At 42.3% G+C, this 9,170-nt stretch overlaps 1 protein-coding gene across 1 annotated transcript in view; it reads left to right on the top strand.

The window, feature by feature from the left end:
• Nucleotides 1-2,802, top strand: part of LOC311124262 (circadian locomoter output cycles protein kaput-like) — a 40,557-nt gene extending 37,755 nt beyond the window's left edge. Inside the window, exon 20 of the mRNA XM_084198433.1 lies at nucleotides 1-2,802. This exon is cut by the window's left edge and continues 2,380 nt beyond it. The gene's annotated coding sequence lies outside the window, so the exon portion shown is untranslated.
• The last annotated feature ends 6,368 nt before the right edge of the window (nucleotides 2,803-9,170 follow it).

The raw sequence follows: 9,170 nt of genomic DNA, 5'->3' as shown, positions 1-9,170 counted from the left end.
CTCAGTAAATTACAGACTTACAGACAGTACATCTTTAACCTCCCCATGATATTATAGACTTACAGACAGTACATCTTTAACCTCCCCGTGATATTATAGCACTTAATGTGGTTGTACTCAGTAAATTACAGACTTACAGACAGTACATCTTTAACCTCCCCATGATATTATAGCACTTAATGTGGTTGTACTCAGTGAATTACAGACTTACAGACAGTACATCTTTAACCTCCCCATGATATTATAGCACTTAATGTGGTGGTACACAGTAAATTACAGACAGTACATCTTTAACCTCCCCATGATATTATAGCAGTTAATGTGGTTGTACACAGTAAATTACAGACTTACAGACAGTACATCTTTAACCTCCCCATGATATTATAGCACTTAATGTGGTTGTACACAGTAAATTACAGACTTAGCTGTGTGTAGTCTGGATGTGTGTGGAAGTGTGTGTGTCTATGTGTTTATGTGTGTGTGAGAGAGTATGCGAGTTTGTGTTCTTGTCCATCCGTGTACCTCTAGGCATGCATGTGTGTGTGTGAATGTGTTTACATTGTGTGTGTGTGTTTCCCCCTGTGTCTTATGGTAACTCCCTTATTCAAGGATTCAGAATTTGCTGAATGGCGTCTCCTCAGGAATAAAACGGTTGTATCCCAAATGGTACCCTATTTCCTCTATGGGCTCTGGTTAAAAGTAGTGCACTATGTAGGGAATAGGGTGCCATTTGAGACTCAGCCAAGGACTCAATAGACATGCATCTATCTGCCACAGTATACAGGTCTCACATAGGGCCCAATCCTAACCTGACTTCTGCACATGCTCAGTCTCTCCAGGACAGACAGAACCTGTCACATGTCTGTCAGGAGAAGATAGGATATGACCGATAATAAGGAATCATTCTTCTGGTGCTTTGGTTTTCTGGTTATTTGGACGAATCGACAAATCAAATCATGAAAAACAAATCACATTTTACGTCACGGAAATGTAAAGATTGGTCCTGTGTCAGTTGTCAGTTGATATTTGACCCAGGTCTGGTCAGTGGTCAGTTGATATTTGACCCAGGTCTGGTCAGTAGTCAGTTGATATTTGACCCAGGTCTGGTCAGTAGTCAGTCATTCAGTCAGCCAGTCAGTATGAATGTAACAGTGAAGCCATATCTAACAGTAAAAGCCTTGGACAGGACAGGAGGAGTGTGTTGGTTGGAAAAAGCACTTCCCAGAATGTCTGTGATTGTTTTGTCGTGGAGAGTAGAGAGTAGAGAGTAGAGAGTAGAGAGTGTGAGAGGTCGTTTGGTCGTTTCTCCTCTTCGTTTTGTTCTACTTCCTGTATCACGGAGGGGGGGGGGGTTTGGCCTGGCGTTGGTTGCCCCCGGCAACAGCCAATCAGTTCTCGCGTTGCAGTAATGATGATGAATAGTGAATATTCTAGAATCTTCCCTCTGTGTTTGTGCTGGTGATGATGACGCCCAAGAGGGGTTCCGCTCAACTAGAATCCATGTTAGTGTGAGACTGAGCCTTGTGGCAACAACAACAACCTGTACCGTGTTCCCATCCATTACACATGAAGGTATTAATGCTGAGACTGATGGATGGTTTCATGGGAAATCCATTACCTGTGAAGCTATGACTAAGTATGTGTCTCACGCGCACTCACACACACACACACACACACACACACACACACACACACACACACACACACACACACACACACACACACACACACACACACACACACACACTTTTACGCAACTACCCTTTTAACACACATCCCTCAGCAAATTCAGGTCCTTTAGTTTTTGTGTTTTGTGAGTTTATTGCAGAAAAATGCAACCGTTGTCATTAAAATGTTATTGTAGTGTTGTTTAAACATCACTGATATACGCCCAGCCCGAAGAATGTAATGGTGGAAAGACTTAACGTATGTCCCTGTTTGACTGTGTCCCAAATTACACCCTATTCCCTATATAGTGCACTACGTTTGTCCAGAGCTGGTCAAAAGTAGTGCACTGTGTGTAGGAAATAGGGTACCGTTTGGGACGTAGCCATTTTGTTGTAGAAGAGAAACAGGCTGTGTAGTGAAGGAAGGGCAGGGGTTAAATCATGTTCCGTTCATAGAATGAGAATCAAGTTCTGAAATTCCAAGTTCTAATTCTATGCTTCCATTGTTCTGATGTACTGTAACAAGCAGCTCTGTTTGGAATATTCTGAATGTTGGACCACAACGGTGTTCTGTTACCTGGATCACGGCAGCAGCTCTGTTTGGAATATTCTGAATGTTGGACCACAACGGTGTTCCGTTACCTGCATCACGGACAAGCTGGATTTTTTTTGAAAGGTCCGGCTTGAAAACACACACCAAAAAACTGGTTAGGTGAATGCAGAAAGGGGACGTTGGGTATTTTCATGTGAAGACCATTGAAAGACTGAGGCTGAAGCCCGACTGTTAGTTCACCCATACACACCGTTGTGGTTTCTAGAAACCCTTGCTGGTTTACTGGTTAAAAAGCTGCTTAGAAACCTTACATAACAGGTAACCCCAACTAGTTTAATGTAGACTTACCAGGTAACCCCAACTAGTTTACTGTACAGTTACCAGGTGACGTCCACCAGTATTCCTCAGTGTAAATGGTGCTATGCTGACGTGTGTCCCCTTCTTCCTGTCACCAGCTGTGTTCTCCCTCTCTCCCAACGTCAAATGTTTAAATAGTTTGAAGCAAAGTATTTGCTGTATTATTAATCCTTCTCCTCCCTTTCTCCCTTGGTCAATATGAAAATAAAACCAATGACAAAATGTGTTCTTGGTTGTTGTGTTTTTGTTGTGATTTTGTTGAAGGCTTTACAGGATCAGGGATGGTCTCCACTGGGACTCTGTCTGTCCCTGGCCTGACTGTATGGCCTGAGGAGACCCAGGTACACACACACACACACACACACACACACACACACACACACACACACACACACACACACACACACACACACACACACACACACACACACACACACACACACACACACACACACACACACACACACACCACACACACACACACACACACCCACACACACACACACACACCCACACACACACACACACACACACACACACCCACCATACCACAACACAATACACACCATACCACAACACACACACCATACCACAACACTCACCATACCACAACACACACCATACCACAACACACACCATACCACACACACACCATACCACAACACACACCATACCACAACACACACCATACCACAACACACTCACCATACCACAACACACTCACCATACCACAACACACACTATACCACAACACACACCATACCACAACACACACACACCATACCACAACACACACCATACCACAACACACACCATACCACAACACACTCACCATACCACAACACACACACCATACCACAACACACACTATACCACAACACACACACACCATACCACAACACACACCATACCACAACACACACTATACCACAACACACACCATACCACAAAGCAACACACACCATACCACAACACACACACACCATACCACAACACACACTATACCACAACACACACTATACCACAACACACACCATACCACAACGCAACACACACCATACCACAACACACACACACCATACCACAACACACATCATACCACAACACACACCTGACACACACACGTTAGTTCCATTACTTTGTTTATCACAAGTCAACCAACTGTATCAAAACATCCTCAGCCTCCAAACCATTCCAGGAACCTTTACAGAAGAAGCACGTTTTTACATGGCGTCATTCATCACATCCATTCTTTGCATATAAGTGTTATTAAAAGCCAACGGACACATTATTAACATAAAACAAACCCTAAAAGCACATAAAGCTAAAGTTAATGTATTTACACATAAAGACGTGGTTTCCAGACCCAGACAGTCTATCCTACTGGTTCTATGTTTCCCAGACAGTCTATCCTACTGGTTCTATGTTTCCCAGACAGCCTATCCTACTGGTTCTATGTTTCCCAGACAGTCTATCCTACTGGTTCTATGTTTCCCAGACAGTCTATCCTACTGGTTCTATGTTTCCCAGACAGTCTATCCTACTGGTTCTATGTTTCCCAGACAGTCTATCCTACTGGTTCTATGTTTCCCAGACAGTCTATCCTACTGGTTCTATGTTTCCCAGACAGTCTATCCTACTGGTTCTATGTTTCCCAGACAGAGCCTATCCTGGTTATACGTTTCCCAGACAGAGCCTATCCTACTCCTGGTTCTATGTTTCCCAGACAGAGCCTATCCTACTCCTGGTTCTATGTTTCCCAGACAGAGCCTATCCTACTCCTGGTTCTATGTTTCCCAGACAGCGTATCCTACTCCTGGTTCTATGTTTCCCAGACAGAGCCTATCCTACTCCTGGTTCTATGTTTCCCAGACAGAGCCTATCCTACTCCTAGTTCTATGTTTCCCAGACAGAGCCTATCCTGGTTCTATGTTTCCCAGACAGAGCCTATCCTACTCCTAGTTCTATGTTTCCCAGACAGAGCCTATCCTGGTTCTATGTTTCCCAGACAGAGCCTATCCTACTCCTGGTTCTATGTTTCCCAGACAGCCTATCCTACTCATGGTTCTATGTTTCCCAGACAGAGTCTATCCTGGTTCTATGTTTCCCAGACAGAGCCTATCCTACTCCTAGTTCTATGTTTCCCAGACAGAGCCTATCCTGGTTCTATGTTTCCCAGACAGAGTCTATCCTACTCCTGGTTCTATGTTTCCCAGACAGAGCCTATCCTACTCCTGGTTCTATGTTTCCCAGACAGCCTATCCTACTCCTGGTTCTATGTTTCCCAGACAGCCTATCCTGCTCCTGGTTCTATGTTTCCCAAACAGAGCCTATCCTACTCCTGGTTCTATGTTTCCCAGACAGAGCCTATCCTACTCCTGGTTCTATGTTTCCCAGACAGTAGGTTTAATAATGTGGGTCTGGGAAACCGTCCCGCAGAGCCCACAGCTGTTCCTACACTAGTAGTAGTTAGTAGTAGTTGTGTCATTGTTTAACAAGGATACGTCCCCTATTCCCTATAGAGTGCACTACTTTTGCCCTGTATTTCAAAAGTAGTGCACTATATAGGGAATAGGGTGTCTTTTGGGATGCAGGCATTGTATCCACAGCAAAAAACACTACAGGGTATTTTTAGGGTCTACTTACGGCATATACAAGAGATGACCCATTAATGATACATTAATTTTACATTACCCTCGTCATGTCATCAACAAACTATTATTAATACATATTTAATTATTGATACGCTCCCTCCTAGGGCTTTCCTAAATGTCTTGGACTCTTCGTAACTTTCTCCCCCAAAAAGGAGGCATGGTGTTCCTCTATAGGGTTGTAATCTTTAAAAGGAGACATGGTGTTCCTCTATAGGGTTGTAATCTTTAAAAGGAGGCATGGTGTTCCTCTATAGGGTTTTAATCTTTAAAAGGAGACATGGTGTTCCTCTATATGGTTGTAATCTTTAAAAGGAAGCATGGTGTTCCTCTATAGGGTTGTAATCTTTAAAAGGAAGCATGGTGTTCCTCTATATGGTTCTAATCTTTAAAAGGAAGCATGGTGTTCCTCTGTAGGGTTGTAATCTTTAAAAGGAGGCATGGTGTTCCTCTATAGGGTTGTAATCTTTAAAAGGAGACATGGTGTTCCTCTATAGGGTTGTAATCTTTAAAAGGGGGCATGGTGTTCCTCTATAGGGTTGTAATCTTTAAAAGGAGGCATGGTGTTCCTCTATAGGGTTGTAATCTTTAAAAGGAGACATGGTGTTCCTCTATAGGGTTGTAATCTTTAAAAGGAGGCATGGTGTTCCTCTATAGGGTTGTAATCTTTAAAAGGGGGCATGGTGTTCCTCTATAGGGTTGTAATCTTTAAAAGGAGGCATGGTGTTCCTCTATAGGGTTGTAATCTTTAAAAGGGGACATGGTGTTCCTCTATATGGTTGTAATCTTTAAAAGGGGGCATGGTGTTCCTCTGTAGGGTTGTAATCTTTAAAAGGAGACATGGTGTTCCTCTATAGGGTTGTAATCTTTAAAAGGGGGCATGGTGTTCCTCTATAGGGTTGTAATCTTTAAAAGGGGGAATGGTGTTACGTTATAGCAAGGATGGGCAACTTTGATGGGGGTGGGGGCCACAACAAATCTGAACTCATCATGCATACCCACACATGCAGGCTGCGCCGGACCTAGCCTTTTGGGGGGGCCTAAGTGACATTTTGTGAGCGAAACATCTTGACAAAAAGCACGTTTAGAGTTAATTTCCTGCAATTCTACACAACTTCTAAGGCTATTCACAATGATACTGGGCTGGATGCTGATAGGGGAAACTTTCTGAATGATCAGAGAAATTATAGTCAAAGCTTTTCTTTTAGGCTATTTACAGAAAAATATGTCCTGGATGCTTTGCCAGCAATGGACAACAAGAAATCCACAGGGGGCCGACCAACTGGATCCCGGTCTGCTCAAGTGTGCAGCGCCCATCATTGTTGGCTCAATAACCCTGATTTTTTTTATTTAACATTGTTATCAGGGAATATTCCAAAAAAATATGGAAATCATCTCTTGTGCTGCCACTCCATAAGGGCGGGGATAGTAGTGATCTTAATAATTATCGCCCCATTTCAAGGTTTCCTTGTCTAGCTAAGATTCTTGAATCTTTAGTAAATGTACAACTTTGCTCTTTAAAAAACAATGTAAATCAGTCAGGGTTTAGACCTGGGCATAACACTATTACAGCAACCACTTTAGTTGTTAACGATCTTGTCAATGCTTTAGACACTAAAATGAAATGTGTTGCTTTGATTATGGACCTGTCAAAAGCTTTCGATACTGTTTGATCGTGCTATTTTATTGAATCGAGTTGTCCTCGATATGCCTGAGCTCTGAAGATGATCTTAGTGCCAGATCTCAGGCCATCGTGATTGACGGGGTTAAGTCTGAATTTCTTTAAGTACATAAAGGTGTTCCGCAGGGGTCAATACTAGGACCTGTTCTATTCTCTATTTATATACATGCTATTGGTCAATCTGTTAAAAATGTAAAATTTCATCTATATGCGGATGATCCTATTATGTACGTAATTGCCCCGACTGCTGACCTGGCTGTGAAAAGGCTACTGTCTGTTTTGCAGCTGTACAGGAAGCCCTTACTGATTTAAAATGGGTACTTAAAATGGGCAAAACTAAATACATGTTGTTTTCAAGTTCTGGTCAGATTATCTCAGATGGATTACATCTTCACTCATCGGATGGTTCTATAATCTAACAAGTCTGTTTTCAAGTTCTGGTCAGATTATCTCAGATGGATTACATCTTCACTCATCGGATGGTTCTATAATCTAACAAGTCTGTTTTCAAGTTCTGGTCAGATTATCTCAGATGGATTACATCTTCACTCATCGGATGGTTCTATAATCTAACAAGTCTGTTTTCAAGTTCTGGTCAGATTATCTCAGATGGATTACATCTTCACTCATCGGATGGTTCTATAATCTAACAAGTCTGTTTTCAAGTTCTGGTCAGATTATCTCAGATGGATTACATCTTCACTCATCGGATGGTTCTATAATCTAACAAGTCTGTTTTCAAGTTCTGGTCAGATTATCTCAGATGGATTACATCTTCACTCATCGGATGGTTCTATAATCTAACAAGTCTGTTTTCAAGTTCTGGTCAGATTATCTCAGATGGATTACATCTTCACTCATCGGATGGTTCTATAATCTAACAAGTCTGTTTTCAAGTTCTGGTCAGATTATCTCAGATGGATTACATCTTCACTCATCGGATGGTTCTATAATCTAACAAGTCCCTGCATGCAAATACCTTTTTGGATTTGACAATGATTTATCGTTAAAACGAAACATACGACTGAAGCTTGTTAAGTGGGCTCTTTTTACAGAAACAGATCTTGTCTCTCTCTCTCTCTCTAGTCAGCAGGAAGCAGATTGTGCAGTCAGTCAACCTTTCTACCCGTTGTTGATTATGGTGATGCTATTTATCAAAGTGCAGCTGCCTCTCCTCTTAAACCCCCTGGATGCCGTTTATCATAGCGCCCTTCGTTTTATAACAGGAGACAGTTTTTTTATTATTACTCATCACTGTATTCTTAACCAAAACGTTGGCTGGAACTCTTTAAAAGTCACGTGACATGACATCATTACTCTCTTTTTTGTTTACTTCCTTAACATCACTGTTAAGATTTAAAATGACAAGTCATCAAACCCGTTCACAGGGTCGGTTAAATCTGGAGACTCCTTTTGGTGTCTAGAGAGTTCGGGTAAATCAGCCTTTAATTTCCTTGCACCTCACGTATGGAATGATCTACAATACACTTTCAAAATTGGAGGAATTGGTGCCTCTAGGGCATTTCAGACAGTTGTTAGGGGACCTTTTTACTGAGGAATGTGTCTGTTTTTATGATTTGTGTTTTGCTATTTGTGTATTGTTGTGTGTTTTATTGTATTTTGATGTGTATTGTGGTGCTGTACAGAGCTCACCTGGAAAAGAGACCTTCGTCTCAGCATTGACTCCCTGTCAAAATAAAGGTTCAATAAAAATACAAATGATGGAGAGAAATGGAGTCTCAGGCTGGTTGCTGACTGTAGCACTAACCTCTGTGGACAACATGCCACCCTGCTGAAATACATCACAGACTGGTCAATACACACTACAGAGAGATGGAGTCCAACTGGAATACATCCCAGACTGGTCAATACACACTACAGAGAGATGGAGTCCAACTGAAATACATCACAGACTGGTCAATACACACTACAGAGAGATGGAGTCCAACTGGAATACATCACAGACTAATCAATATACACTACATAGAGCACACAGAGCTATACAGTGGGTGAGGGGGTTGGGGTGTGTGGGTGTGTGTGGGTGTGTGTGTGTGTGTGTGTCTGTGTCTGTGTGTGTGTGTGTGTGTCTGTGTGTGTGTGTGTCTGTGTCTGTGTGTCTGTGTGTGTCTGTGTGTGTCTGTGTGTGTGTCTGTGTCTGTGTCTGTGTGTGTGTGTGTGTGTGTGTGTGTCTGTGTCTGTGTCTGTGTGTGTGTGTGTGTGTGTGTGTGTGTGTGTGTGTGTGTGTACAGTATGTCCATTAT

Source organism: Coregonus lavaretus (assembly GCF_964263955.1).
Source record: "Coregonus lavaretus genome assembly, contig: HAP1_SCAFFOLD_2995, whole genome shotgun sequence".
In the NCBI taxonomy this organism is placed as follows: domain Eukaryota; kingdom Metazoa; phylum Chordata; class Actinopteri; order Salmoniformes; family Salmonidae; genus Coregonus; species Coregonus lavaretus.
This window is presented reverse-complemented; position numbering and strand designations above follow the sequence as displayed.